General features: G+C 43.5%; 1 pseudogene; it reads left to right on the top strand.

Annotated features, from left to right (window-relative positions):
* Positions 1 to 1,137: 1,137 nt before the first annotated feature.
* On the top strand, positions 1,138 to 9,852 carry LOC135533983 (ankyrin repeat domain-containing protein 46-like; annotated as a pseudogene).
* The last annotated feature ends 6,011 nt before the right edge of the window (positions 9,853 to 15,863 follow it).

The raw sequence follows: 15,863 nt of genomic DNA, 5'->3' as shown, positions 1-15,863 counted from the left end.
TGGGCGGCATGGTGCCCACCTGGTGCAGGATAGGAGTAGCTGAGAGGACCAGATGGTTTATAATAATGCTTTGCTCTGCTTTACTCTGTCTTCCATGACTAAAGTTTTATCCTACATCTTACATGTCAATAAACAATAAAGTCGTATCCTGTTTTTGTCAACAGGGGCGACATAAGCATATATCACTTGATTTTTATATTTTCTTGGTTGATTTTTATTTTCTGTTTTTCTGTAAAATCAATAAAAATAAAAATAATAATTATGTTTTATTAATAATAAACTTTTTCATGAAATGCTATTAACACATTGCTATGTTGGGTCCGCTGAAATAAGGGTAATGAGTGACACCCTGGCGGGTGTCAACAGGGGGATTGTTGATCCTGTGTTTTACATTATAGCCATTACCATATATATGATTGAATATTATCTGCTGTTGGCTTGTGTGGATGTATGTATGTGTTATGCAACATAGCTGACTTGAAACATTGTTAAAAGTATCAGGGCCATGGGACTTTCTCATGATGGAAAAATACAGAGAAGCATGAAGACAGGAACTGTTCAAATGAGTTGGGAGGGGGGCACATTCAGAGCGGGTGTTGCGAGAACAAGCGGTCTTTTGTTAGATAACAGGAGCCAGGTGCGAGATAACGGTATGGAGCATGAGAGCCTGGATGTTCCTCACATCTATCAACAGAAGCGCCAAGAGGCGGGGCCCGCCTGAGTGCCTGCAATGAACTGGACAAGTTTAAACCACGCCAGTCTTTACTGTGATAGGCCAACAGACGGGTTGGAACTGTCTATCACAGTATAAAGAATACTGTTTTACATACGTCTTGTCAGTTCTCTGTTCTGCCCTGCGTGGTATTACAGTGAGCCCGTATATACGAAAGTTGCATTTGCCATTTATTACTTAGCTAATAAAATACATAGTATAAAATCGGTGACTCATTGTTATATTTATCCTGATACCAGATTTGAATTTTACGCAACTCTAACAAATTCCATCATGCATTACATGGCTGGACATGTCTGGCAAGGTCAACTGAATTTTTTCATAAATTGATCTTTAGATAATAAAAAGACGTACTGTTAGGCCTTGCTGGAAATGTAGATTGATTGGTCCGATTCTGAGAGCCACCCTCTGCCGTAAAGCGGTCTGCGCCAAACTGTCGTCGTAATATCACAGCTTGTATAGCATCGCCACAACAACACTGTTTTGCAGAAAAGGGGATTTTGACGTCTGATTTGGAACACATAAACAGGTAAATATCATCACCAACATCTGAAGATGTGGTATAATATGCTTTCCGAATGTTTTAATGTGTTGGATAAGATCGACAATTGCTTATAGTCACGCTAATACTAGTGCGTTAGCTAGCATCCTTTCTTAGCTTATCTGGCAAGAAGTAGCTAGCTAGGTGTTTATCTTGTTTATCTTGGATAGCTGACTAGCTATCCTCTGCATGTGCAGTTAAACGTTTACTTATACGCCAAGCGAACTTTTATTCAGGGTTTGCCTTTCGTAATACCGTAATTTAAGGATCTAACTAGGTAATAATAATGTTCTGCTCATTTCAGTAATAAGAGCTAACTTAGCTACCTACCTTGTGTTAGCTCTAGCTACAGTGCCTAAAGAGAGTATTTATACTCCTTTTATTTCACCTTTATTTAACCAGGTAGGCTAGTTGAGAACAAGTTCTCATTTACAACTGCGACCTGGCCAAGATAAAGCAAAGCAGTGCGACAAAAACAACACAGAGTTACACATGGAATAAACAAACTTACAGTCAATAACACAATAGAAAAATCTGTATACAGTGTGCAAATGAAATAAGGAGGTTAGGTAATAAATAGGCCAATTGTGGCGTAGTAATTACAATTTAGCAATTTACACTGGAGTGATATGTGCAGATAAGGATGTGCAAGTAGAAATACGGGTGTGCAAAAGGGCAGAAAAACAAATATGGGGATGAGGTAGGTAGTTGGATGGGCTTTTTACAGATGGGCTGTGTACAGCTGCAGCGATTTGTAAGCCTCTCTGATAGCTGACGCTTAAAGTTGGTGAGGGAGATTTAAGTCTCCAGCTTCAGTGATGTTTTGCAATTCGTTCCAGTCATTGGCAGCAGAGAACTGGAAGGAAGGCGGCAAAGGGATGTTGGCTTTGGGGATGACCAGTTAGATATACCTGCTGGAGTGCGTGCTACGGGTGGGTGCTGCTATGGTGACCAGTGAGCTGAGATAAGGCGGGGCTTTACCTAGCAAAGACTCATAGATGACCTGCAGCCAGTGGGTATGACGACGAATATGTAGCGAGGACCAGCCAACGAGAGCATACAGGTCGCAGTGGTGGGTAGTATATGTGGCTTTGGTGACAAAACGGATGGCACTGTGATAGACTGCATCCAATTTGTTGAGTTGAGTTTTGGAGGATATTTTGTAAATGACATCGCCAACGTCAAGGATTGGTAGGATAGTCAGTTTTACAAGGGTATGTTTGGCAGCATAAGTGAAGGAGGCTTTGTTGTGAAATAGGAAGCCGATTCTAGATGTAACTTTGGATTGGAGATGCTTAATGTGACTCTGGAAAGAGAGTTTGCGGTCTAGCCAGACATTTAGGTATTTATAGTTGTCCATATATTCCTAAGTCAGAACCGTCCAGAGTAGTGATGCTAGGCAGGCGGGTGCGGGCAGCGATCATTTTGACGAGCATGCATTTGGCTTTACTAGCATTTAAGAGCAGTTGGAGGCCACGGAAGGAGTGTTGTATGGCGTTGAAGCTCGTTAAGTGTCCAGAGAAGGGCCAGAAGTATACAGAATGATGTCGTTTGCATAGAGGTGGATCAAAACTCACCCTTGACTTATTACACATCTTGTGTTACAGCCTGAATTTAAAATCGATTTAAAAAAATGTTTCCACCAACACACAATACCCCATAATGACAAAGTAAAACTTTGTTTGTGGATGTTTTCTTTTGGTCTGGTGTAGAGGTCATCGATTATGATTTTTCAACACCGATACCGATTATTGGAGGACCAAAAATAGCAATACCGATTAATCGGCCGATTATTATTATTTTTACATTTGTAATAATGACAATTACAATAATACTGAATGAACACTTATTTTAACTTAATATAATACATCAATAAAAATCAATTTAGCCTCAAATAAATAATTAAACATGTTCAATTTGGTTTAAATAATGCAAAAACAAAGTTTTGGAAAAGTAAAAGTTAGCGCACCTCGCTAACTAGCTAGCCATTTCACATTGGTTACACCAGCCATTAGGCTGATAGGCTTGAAGTCATAAACAGCGCTGTTCTTGCGAAGAGCTGCTGGCAAAACGCACGAAAGTGCCGTTTGAATGAATGCTTACAAGCCTGCTGCTGCCTACCATCGCTCAGTCAGACTGCTCTATCAAATCATAGACTTAATTATAACATAACACACAGAAATATGAGCCTTAGGTCATTAATATGGTTGAATACGGAAACTATAATTTAGAAAACAAAACATTTATTTCAGTGAAATACGGAACCGTTCGGTATTTTATCTAAGGGGTTGGCATCCCTAAGTCTAAATATTCTTGTTACATTGCACAACTGAGGGACCTTACAGAGATTTGGTAGTTATTCAAGAGGAAGTCCATGCAACTTATGTGACTTGTTAGGCAGATGTTTACTGCTGAATGTATTTAGGCTTGCTATAACAAAAGGTTGAATACTTATTGATTAAAGACATTTCAGTTTTTCATTTTTTATTTTAATTGGTAGAAAATTCTACATACAGTTCCACTTTGACATTATTGGGTATTGTGTGTAGGCCTGTAACACAACATATTGTGGGAAAGCCAAGGGGTGTAATTACTTCCTGAAGGCACCGTACATAGTCCTAACCACTAAAGCTTTTCTTTTCTCCGTTTCCTCCCTCTGCCTTCCTCCTCGTCTTCTTCCTTCCCCTCCCTTCCTCCATATCCCCCCTTCAGGTACGCTGGAATTTTCGGACACCCACTGGACATGTCCTATGTCTTCATCAATGACTCGTCTCAGACCTCCGTTCCCCTGCTCCAGGTAGGGAATATGCCTACCCCTGCACATTGACTCTGTACCAGTAGTGTTGTTATTGTTACTTTATTGTTGGGTAAGAGCTCGTAAGTAAGAATTTCACTGTATATTCTACAGTTGTTGTATTCGGCGCGTGTGATTTGACAACCTAATGTCTGCTCCCCTGCTCCTGGTGGGGTTGAGTCCAACACAAGGGGTTGCATCCCAAATCCACCCCTACGCCCTATTTACTTGTGGAGGTCTGTGAGGATCTGACAGGCATAAGCAATCTGGTAGTAGCTTCACTTGTCCTCTGATAGGTTAGATGGAGGATTCACCATATTGACGACACCTGTCAAATCCTCTCAGATCCCCACAAGTGTGTAGGGTCTAGGGTCCGGTGTGGTGTTGTGCAACAGTGTAGGAACCAAACGGAAGCAAACAGGGATGGACCTACCAGAATTTGTCCAATTTAGAAACTCTTGTTTCGGTTGCAAAACGTTTTGCTACGGTGTGCTCCCAGGTCTTCAGAATCCCTTATTCTCTGATTCAATACAGAATCAATCAATCAACTAATTAATCTAACTCATCCCGGGACGTTATTGTGAAAGACAATGTGTTCTCAATGACTTACCTGGTTAAATAATGGCAAATCCCCTAACTGCAGGCCTGCATCGACGGGGACCTGCTATTCGCCAAGCGGCTCCTGGAGACGGGCTGTGACCCAACACACGGACAACCGGGGTCGTACGGGCCTGCACCTAGCGGCCGCCAGGGGGAACGTGGACATCTGTTGTTTCCTCCATAAGTTTGGGCGGACCTCCTGGCTACAGACTACCAGGGAAACACGGCGCTACACCTCTGTGGACACGTGGATACCATCCAGTTCCTGGTGTCCAACGGTCTCAAGATAGACATCTGGTGAGAGAGGGGCTGAGGGTTGGGAGGGCCTGGAAGGGAGGGAGGGGGAGTAGAGACTGTTTTACAGTTGGCTTGGGGCCTGAGATGGGCTGAGGGTTGGGAGGGCCTGGAAGGTAGGGAGGGGGAGTAGAGACTGTTTTACAGTTGGCTTGGGGCCTGAGAGGGGCTGAGGGTTGGGAGGGCCTGGAAGGTAGGGAGGGGGGAGTAGAGACTGTTTTACAGTTGGCTTGGGGCCTGAGAGGGGCTGAGGGTTGGGAGGGCCTGGAAGGGAGGGAGGGGGGAGTAGAGACTGTTTTACAGTTGGCTTGGGGCCTGAGAGGGGCTGAGGGTTGGGAGGGCCTGGAAGGTAGGGAGGGGGAGTAGAGACTGTTTTACAGTTGGCTTGGGGCCTGAGGGGGCTGAGGGTTGGGAGGGCCTCGAAGGGAGGGAGGGGGAGTAGAGACTGTTTTACAGTTGGCTTGGGGCCTGAGAGGGGCTGAGGGTTGGGAGGGGGCCTGGAAGGGAGTGAGGGGGAGTAGAGACTGTTTTACAGTTGGCTTGGGGCCTGAGAGGGGCTGAGGGTTGGGAGGGCCTGGAAGGTAGGGAGGGGGAGTAGAGACTGTTATACAGTTGGCTTGGGGCCTGAGAGGGGCTGAGGGTTGGGAGGGCCTGGAAGGGAGTGAGGGGGAGTAGAGACTGTTATACAGTTGGCTTGGGGCCTGAGAGGGGCTTTGACTGAGGGGTAAAAGCAGGGTTAGAGTTACAGGGGTTCTATCACATAGAGGAACCCTTTAGGTCACCCTGTTAGGATTTTCAGATATACACATTGGTCCAACAGTCCACTCCCCATAGTGTCAATGTGTTTCTCAAACATTGGTTGGACCCTTGTTTGAACATTATCATGCTACATTGTGTGTTTCTCTCTCCCAGTAACCACAACGGGTCCACTCCTCTGGTGCTGGCCAAGAGGCGCGGGGTGAACAAGGACGCTATCCGCCTGCTGGAGGGCCTAGAGGAACAGGAGCTGAAAGGATTCAACAGGGGAGCCCACTCCAAACTGGAGACCATGCAAATGGCTGAGAGCGAGAGGTGAGGAGAGGGGTGGGGGAGTTAATGAGAGAGGTGCAGAACAGGGGGAGGACAGTGCAGGAAGTGGAGGGGAGCCTATGTTACAGGCATAACTATGCTGCTTAACAGTATAGTTCCCTCACTCACAAGTCCTTACCGGTACTTGATGTTTCGTACTCTGCCTCGCCAACACACTTAACCGCCCGCTTGACAATAATGCGCCTCCGAAAAGCTAGCAATTCAGCAACGTGATTGGTGACATTTCGATTGGTGACATAACTCTGTTACACCCACTCTAAGCTGGAATATAAACTGTCTTTTATATAAACTCAGCAAAAAAAGAAACGTCCTCACTGTCAACTGCATTTATTTTCAGAAAACGTATCATGTGTAAATATTTGTATGAACATAAGGTTCAACAACTGAGACATAAGCTGAACAAGTTCCACAGACATGTGACTAACAGGATAATTTGTCCCTAAACGAAAGGGGGGGTCAAAATCAAAAGTAACAGTCAGTATCTGGTGTGGCCACCAGCTGCATTAAGTACCGTAGTGCATCTCCTCCTCATGGACTGCACCAGATTTGCCAGTTATTGCTGTGAGATGTTACCCCACTCTTCCACCAAGACACCTGCAAGTTCCCTGACATTTCTGGGGGGAATGGCCCCAGCGCTCATCCTCCGATCCAACAGGTCCCAGACATTTCTGGGGGGAATGGCCCCAGCGCTCATCCTCCGATCCAACAGGTCCCAGACATTTCTGGGGGGAATGGCCTCAGCGCTCATCCTCCGATCCAACAGGTCCCAGACATTTCTGGGGGGAATGGCCCCAGCGCTCATCCGCCGATCCAACAGGTCCCAGACGTGCTCAATGGGATTGAGATCCGGGCTCTTCGCTGGCCATGGCAGAACACTGACATTCCTGTTTTGCAGGAAATCACGCACAGAACGAGCAGTATGGCTGGTGGCATTGTCATGCTGGAGGGTCATGTCAGGATGAGCCTGCAGGAAGGGTACTACATGAGGGAGGAGGATGTCTTCCCTGTAATGCACATCGTTGATTGCCTGCAATGAAAACAAGCTCAGTCCGATGACGCTGTAACACACCGCCCCAGACCATGACAGACCCTCCACCTCCAAATCGATCCCGCTCCAGAGTACAGGCCTCGGTGTAACGCTCATTCCTTCAACGATAAACGCGAATCCACAATCAACCCCGTGAGACAAAACCACGACTCGTCAGTGAAGAGCACCCCTGTGACGGTGGGTTTGTGCCCATAGGCTATGTTGTTGCTGGTGAGGACCTGCCTTACAACAGGCCTACAAGCCCTCAGTCCAGCATCTCTCAGCCTATTGTGGATATCTGAGCACTGATGGAGGGATTGTCTGTCTCTTGTTGTTGCCATCCTTCGGATGTACCGATATGCAAGTGTTGTTACACGTATCTGCGATCAGCTGTCCGTCCTGTCTCCCTTCTCTGTCTATCTCTCACAGTACAGACACTGAAATGTATTGCCCTGGCCACATCTGCAGTCCTCATGCCTCCTTGCTGCATGCCTAAGGCACGTTCACACAGATGAGCAGGGACTCTGGGAATCTTTCTTTTGATGTTTTTCAGAGTCAGTAGAAAGGCATCTTTAGTGTTCTAAGTTTTCACTATAACTTATTGCCTATATAAACTGTCTTAATGACCATTCCACAGTTGCATTCATTAATTGTTTTATGGTTCATTGAACAAGCATGGAAACCGTGTTGAAACCCTTTACCATGAAGACCTGTGAAATTATTTGGATTTTTACCAATGATCTTTGAAGGACAGACAGGTTCCTGAAAAGGGGGCGTTTCTTTTTTTTTGCTGAGCTTATCTATCTCTCTCCTATATATATATATCTATATCTGTCTCTTCTATCTATCTCTCTCCTATATATATATATATATCTATATCTGTCTCTTCTATCTGTCTCTCTCCTATATATATATATATATATATCTGTCTCTTCTATCTGTCTCTCTCCTATATATATATATATCTATATCTGTCTCTTCTATCTGTCTCTCTCCTATATATATATATCTATATCTGTCTCTTCTATCTGTCTCTCTCCTATATATCTATATCTATATCTGTCTCTTCTATCTGTCTCTCTCCTATATATATATATATCTATATCTGTCTCTTCTATCTGTCTCTCTCCTATATATCTATATCTATATCTGTCTCTTCTATCTGTCTCTCCTATATATATATATCTGTCTCTCTCCTATATATATATATCTATATCTGTGTCTTCTATCTGTCTCTCTCCTATATATATATACCTATATCTGTCTCTTCTATCTGTCTCTCTCCTATATATATATATCTATATCTGTCTCTTCTATCTATCTCTCTCCTATATATATATATCTGTCTCTTCTATCTATCTCTCTCCTATATATATATATCTATATCTGTCTCTTCTATCTGTCTCTCTCCTATATATATATACCTATATCTGTCTCTTCTATCTGTCTCTCTCCTATATATATATATCTATATCTGTCTCTTCTATCTATCTCTCTCCTATATATATATATCTATATCTGTGTCTTCTATCTGTCTCTCTCCTGGTATATACCTATATCTGTCTCTTCTATCTGTCTCTCTCCTATATATATATATCTATATCTGTCTCTTCTATCTATCTCTCTCCTATATATATATATCTATATCTGTGTCTTCTATCTGTCTCTCTCCTATATATATATACCTATATCTGTCTCTTCTATCTGTCTCTCTCCTATATATCTATATCTATATCTGTCTCTTCTATCTGTCTCTCTCCTATATATCTATATCTATATCTGTCTCTTCTATCTGTCTCTCTCCTATATATCTATATCTATATCTGTCTCTTCTATCTGTCTATCTCCTATATATATATATCTATATCTGTCTCTTCTATCTATCTCTCTCCTATATATATATATATCTATATCTGTCTCTTCTATCTGTCTCTCTCCTATATATATATATATCTGTCTCTCTCCTATATATATATATATCTATATCTGTCTCTTCTATCTGTCTCTCTCCTATATATATATATATATCTGTCTCTCTCCTATATATATATATCTATATCTGTCTCTTCTATCTGTCTCTCTCCTATATATATATATATATATATCTGTCTCTCTCCTATATATATATATCTGTCTCTCTCCTATATATATATATCTATATCTGTCTCTTCTATCTGTCTCTCTCCTATATATATATATATATATCTGTCTCTCTCCTATATATATATATATATCTATATCTGTCTCTTCTATCTGTCTCTCTCCTATATATATATATATATATATATATCTATATCTGTCTCTTCTATCTGTCTCTCTCCTATATATATATATCTATATCTGTCTCTTCTATCTATCTCTCTCCTATATATATATATATATCTGTCTCTCTCCTATATATATATATCTATATCTGTCTCTTCTATCTATCTCTCTCCTATATATATATATATATCTATCTATATATCTATCTATCTCTCCTATCTGTCTTTCCTGTCTATCTCTCCTGTTTATAATCAAGTAATGGCATGTAAGCTGACACTGGGCTACTTCTTCCTCTTCCTGTCAGTGCAATGGAGAGCCACTCCCTGCTGAACCCCGACTTCCAGAACAGGGAGGGAGTCCTGTCCAGCTTCAGGACCACCTGGCAGGAGTTTGTTGAGGACCTGGGCTTCTGGAGGGTGCTGCTACTGCTGGTGGTCATCGCCTTTCTCTCTGGGCATGCTCTAGTGGGTGCTGCCCTTTCCGCCAGCCAGCTGGAGCTGGTACACTGAGGGAGGGGTGGATGGACAGAGGGTGAAAGTTTGGCTTGGGCTACATTCTGGTTATCCACCCTTGTCCAGAAGTGTGCACTACACTCCCTTTTATGGATTTAAAAGCGTAGGAGTGGTGTAACGTTGGCTATTTCAACCTTTGTGAAATCGTTTTTGTGTGCAAGTGCACACTTATTTAAGGCGGAGAATGGGGACTCAGCCATGGATGCATCTGCAGTCTGGCGTATGTGTGTTATATGAACATTTTCTCACTGTGGCCAGTTATACATGAGAATGCACATCATTTCATGTGTCATTAATTTGTGTGACTAAATTGACCAAATATCGACCAGTGACGTGACCATCTTCTTTCTGGAATACTGAGCTTTTAAAGCATAACTATCAAAACAAGAACATATTCAGTACCAGTCAAAAGTTTGGAAACACATTCAAGAGTTTCTATATGTTTTATTCAAGATTGTGCAAAGCTGTCAAGGCAAAGGGTGGCTACTTGGAGAATCTCAAATGTAACATATATTTTGATTTGTTTTAACACTTTTTTGGTTACTACATGATTCCATATGTGTTATTTCATAGTTTTGTCTTCACTATTATTCTACCATGTAGAAAATAGTTTTTTTTTTTTTTAACAAACCTGGAATGAGTAGGTGTGTCCAACCTTTTGGCTGATACTGTACATTTCTTACATGCGGTTTCATAACTTTTCATGTCTATTTCAGTTTTGACCGTATTCAGCTCTATATGAAGCAACTGTTGTATTATGGACCTTTTTCCTAATGTCACAATATGTATTGTTCTGTGTTGTGTGGAGTAACAAGCTGTATATTGCTTTTTTTGTGTGCGTAATTATTTACTTGTGTTTTGTTATTTTTCTGTTTATTGTTTGAAAAGGGCCCATTTGTTAATTGATTTACCCTACAAGGTCAATATTTTAGTTTTATTTCCATTCTTACCATTTTAACTGAAGTCTGTTTCTCTCACACTAGTTGCACATTTCCCTAATAATGCTAATCAGGCTATAACTGTTGAATCTTACATGGTACAAACATCTAACAGTGTGTAGAGTTACCCTGGGTGTCAGTCTGTTTCTGCTCTCTTACCAACAAACTGTTCTGGGATCAGGTTAGTGGAGAGTTATCCTGGGTGTCAGTCTGTTTCTGATCTCTTACCAACAAACTGTTCTGGGATCAGGTTAGTGTAGAGTTACCCTGGGTGTCAGTCTGTTTCTGCTCTCTTACCAACTCATTAAAGGAAGTGTGATGTCACGTCTTCATAATGAGAGCATAAACTGTTCTGGGATCAGGCTAGTGTAGAGTTGCATGGGAATGTAATGTAAAGGGATGTGTCATGTTTCCCACGTCCATCACCAAGTCAAGTACAATATGAACTACAGAGTAGCACCTTTTATAGCCTCTTTGAACTAAAGATAAATGTTTGCTGTATTTTATTTAGCATTTCATCTGTGTAGTTCACATCATGCAGCTTAGTTACATTTAACATTTATGAATAGTTATTTCTAATATTATGTTGTTGTTTTTTTGCTATGTCAATCGTAGCATCCATCACATATTCTAAACCATATAGTTTAACGATTGATTCAGTTGTTTTGTGTCTGGATCTTGTAGAATAACATTTGAGGTATATCCATAATGTGATGTGTAAAATGAATTGATCACATACAAAATACATACTGAACTTCCAAAATGTTTAATGTTTCTATTAATCAAATTGGAGACAGGAAACACTCCTCAAATAGGCAGAGGGGGTCCATCAGTAGCCTTGGTAACAAGGCCTGGGGTAGAGGGAGGTCCATCAGTTGTCTTGGTAACAAGGCCTGGGGTAGAGGGAGGTCCATCAGTAGTCTTGGTAACAAGGCCTGGGGTAGAGGGAGGTCCATCAGTAGCCTTGGTAACAAGGCCTGGGGTAGAGGGAGGTCCATCAGTAGTCTTGGTAACAAGGCCTGGGGTAGAGGGAGGTCCATCAGTAGCCTTGGTAACAAGGCCTGGGGTAGAGGGAGGTCCATCAGTAGCCTTGGTAACAAGGCCTGGGGTAGAGGGAGGTCCTGACAGGGCTCTGATGATACAGGCAGGTGCATAGGGGACAAAACATGTCCTTGTCCCAGTCCTGTCTTCTTCTGTCTCTGATTCACTTTCACTTATGTTGACAGAGAGATGCTCCCCACCCTGTTCCCCTTATGGACAGGGACTGAATTGAGATCTCAAACAAGTCCCTTTAAACCACGCAGCCAATCTACCTATAAGAAAATAGAAAATAACAGCAACTAGGATGATCACCAAAACAACCACCAACACCACCTCCAACATAGTTGGCCTTCCTGTGTCTCTCTTTGGGAGTGATAGTGAGAACAACAGCTTCTGGAATTCCTCTCGTCTGTTTGTCAGGGCGGAGGAGACATAGGTATTTCCCCTGATCATAAAGGCTCAAGTCAGTGAAGGGGAGGGAAATGTGTCCCTGTCTGTAAGCATCGTTGGACCCAGAATCCCAGTTCTCAAACCGAGGGCCATAGGTTATATTCCCTGCTGTGACATTCAGTACAGTCTCTACATCCTTTTCGAAGTAGATGTGTACCTCACTGTCAAGCAGGTTTACCTTCAACAATGGGGACTAAAACTACAAATTGTACATCTTCTTGAGTCTTACCGCAATAACACTCAAACCACCCATTGTCATTAAATACAACAGAGGTGATGTTGAGATAGAGGTCTCCATCCCCGGGTTTAACCCTGTTCTCAAAGCCCACTCCGGGTGTGAATTCTCCTTGGTGCAGTGTAGCGACCGTGGTGTGTGTAACACCTGCTGATTCACTCTCATGGCGATGCTTCCATTCTATAAAACCATCACATGATCCAGAGAAGGGGAGTGTGACAGTGTCATTCAAAACGACTGTAATTGTTGGACGCACGGAGGATTCCACAACGTAGAAAAACACATGGTGGTAAACAGAGATAAACACTGTCTTCCAAAAACAATTCATTGTAGTTTGCTGGTCAGTGGTGTAAAAAGCTTAAAAACTTCTGTTGATAGCAGCTATAACCAGCTGATAGTCTGCAAACTATTCCAGATATCTGGGATGGTTCTGCCCCGTGTTAAATAACCTATGCGTACCTGCCTGTGCTGCTCAGCAGTAGCGGTCCCTAATAACTTCCAGGTAGAGTAAATTAACATTTTGGAAAAAATAATCACCTAGAAAAGGGGTCTGGGACTGTTGGGGTCCACTGGCCTGTTGGGGTCCACTGGGCTGTTGGGGTCCACTGGGCTGTTGGGGTCCACTGGCCTGTTGGGGTCCACTGGGCTGTTGGGGTCCACTGGCCTGTTGGGGTCCACTGGGCTGTTGGGGTCCACTGGCCTGTTGGGGTCCACTGGGGTCCACTGGCCTGTTGGGGTCCACTGGGCTGTTGGGGTCCACTGGGCTGTTGGGGTCCACTGGCCTGTTGGGGTCCACTGGGCTGTTGGGGTCCACTGGGCTGTTGGGGTCCACTGGCCTGTTGGGGTCCACTGGGCTGTTGGGGTCCACTGGCCTGTTGGGGTCCACTGGGCTGTTGGGGTCCACTGGCCTGTTGGGGTCCACTGGGCTGTTGGGGTCCACTGGCCTGTTGGGGTCCACTGGCCTGTTGGGGTCCACTGGGCTGTTGGGGTCCACTGGCCTGTTGGGGTCCACTGGGCTGTTGGGGTCCACTGGCCTGTTGGGGTCCACTGGCCTGTTGGGGTCCACTGGCCTGTTGGGGTCCACTGGGCTGTTGGGGTCCACTGGCCTGTTGGGGTCCACTGGGCTGTTGGGGTCCACTGGGTTGGGGTCCACTGGCCTTGGGGTCCACTGGGCTGTTGGGATCCACTGTGTCCACTGGCCTGTTGGGGTCCACTGGGCTGTTGGGGTCCACTGGGCTGTTGGGGTCCACTGGGCTGTTGGGGTTCAGGTCCTGGGAGGTTTGGGGGGCCAAGGAAGTTCTTCCTGGCAATGATTAAGCAATCAGGCTTCTGGTTACCTTGTTGGTGTTGTTCTTCTGGCTACCTTGTTGGTGTTGTTCTTCTGGCTACCTTGTTGGTGTTGTTCTTCTGGTTACCTTGTTGGTGTTGTTCTTCTGGCTACCTTGTTGGTGTTGTTCTTCTGGCTACCTTGTTGGTGTTGTTCTTCTGGCTACCTTGTTGGTGTTGTTCTTCTGGCTACCTTGTTGGTGTTGTTCTTCTGGCTACCTTGTTGGTGTTGTTCTTCTGGCTACCTTGTTGGTGTTGTTCTTCTGGCTACCTTGTTGGTGTTGTTCTTCTGGCTACCTTGTTGGTGTTGTTCTTCTGGCTACCTTGTTGGTGTTGTTCTTCAGTCTCCTTCTGGCTACTTTGGATAGCTCAGTGTCAGTGACAGTGGAGGCTGCTGAGGGGAGGACGACTCATAAAAAGCTTGACAGAGCAGCTGTACTACAGTGGGTGTAGCTTGTTTTGGATTGGCAGCAGAGTATCTTGTTTTGTTTGATCAATGCATAATGTGTGTGCCTCCCACCAGTACTTATAAAAGGTTCTGCTGTAGCAGCTGGTCAGATGAAATTCCCTGTGTAGTGGCAGTTATCTTCAGTCGTTGTTCTGTTATGACTGTGCAATACTTATATTTACTCTGAATAATGAAGAGTGTTTGATGGTCCTGTCTTGTGGTCAGCATAGCAGGTTGTTTGTTTCCTCTCCATGTTTCTGTTGTTAGTATTACACCATTTCTCACATCACAGAGTTGGAATAACATAAGAGTGTCAGGGCCATAGTAGCTGGGGTCACATTTTTACTGAAGGTTTGTCCGATTCTACACATTTATCCATGACTTATGCCATGTTAATATGCTATCTGAGTGAGAGTGAATAACAAAATATATGAGGGTCACCTGAGGTCAGGGTCCCTGGGGAATGGGCCCTCGTTGCCTGGTTGGTAATTCAGCCATGATTACTACAAGTTTAGCAGGCTAATCTAGGCTCATTTACCAATGTAAAACATGTTAACTGACATGGTGGGGTGATTGAGTGACTATCAGTGGGTGACATATAACAAGAGGAAAATTGTTGATTCACAACCAAGTTTCGAAATTGCACTTTGTGTAATTTATATATGCATGTCGTCTTCCTACACACTGGGACTGCGTCCTAAATAGCACCCTTTTCTCAATTCGGGCCACTAGAGCCCCCCAGCACTATATAGGGAGTAGGGTGCCATATAGGGAGTAGGGTGCCATATAGGGAGTAGGGTTTATGGACAGAAACCTTGGTTACTTGGCCGTGGGCTTTGGCCATCCCCTAGAACAGCGGTTCTTAACCTTTTTCAGCCTGGGACCCAAATTAGAAATGCTGTGTTTTTCTGGGACCCAAATTAGAAATGCTGTGTTTTCTTGGGACCCAAGCTTAGGAACATATGCAACTACTTGTAAATATTGGTACATTTCATTGTCCTTATGCCTAAAACAAATGCAATATAGACAAAAGCAAAGAAACAATGAAATGGCCATATAAATAGCTAGTCATGTTTATTTCCCCATTAAAAACTTGGACATATCCGTCTAGGTTGGAACTGTTGCTGTTAAAATTCATGAAATAATTTTCGTTCTGAACTGGAATAAACTGATTGATCCAGGTTGTATCATATCCGGCCGTGATCGGGAGTCCCATACGGCAGCGCACAATTATCCCAGCGTCGTCCAGGTTTGGCCGGGGTAGGCCGTCATTGTAAATAATTATTTGTTCCTAACTGACTTGCCTAGTTAAATGAAGGTTCAATTTAAATAAAAAACATATTTAAAAAACTATCACACAGATGTAGACCAGAAAACACACACAGTCCTAATGAGAGGTGTGTGGCTGGTTGAAGTTTTCAACACGCATGTCTGTTCTGGGATCAGTTTTTGACTGTGTAATACTGAGGTCATGCTCAGCATTTAGACTGTTTCTGTACTTGTTTTTTTAAAGTAATGCAGAGTTGAGAACCCTGACTGACATAGGCACGTGGTGCCAAACTGGACCAGA

Source organism: Oncorhynchus masou, unplaced genomic scaffold, assembly GCF_036934945.1.
Source record: "Oncorhynchus masou masou isolate Uvic2021 unplaced genomic scaffold, UVic_Omas_1.1 unplaced_scaffold_2875, whole genome shotgun sequence".
In the NCBI taxonomy this organism is placed as follows: Eukaryota; Metazoa; Chordata; class Actinopteri; order Salmoniformes; family Salmonidae; genus Oncorhynchus; species Oncorhynchus masou.
Note: the sequence above shows the minus strand (reverse complement) of the source record. Positions and strands in the feature narration are given on the sequence as shown.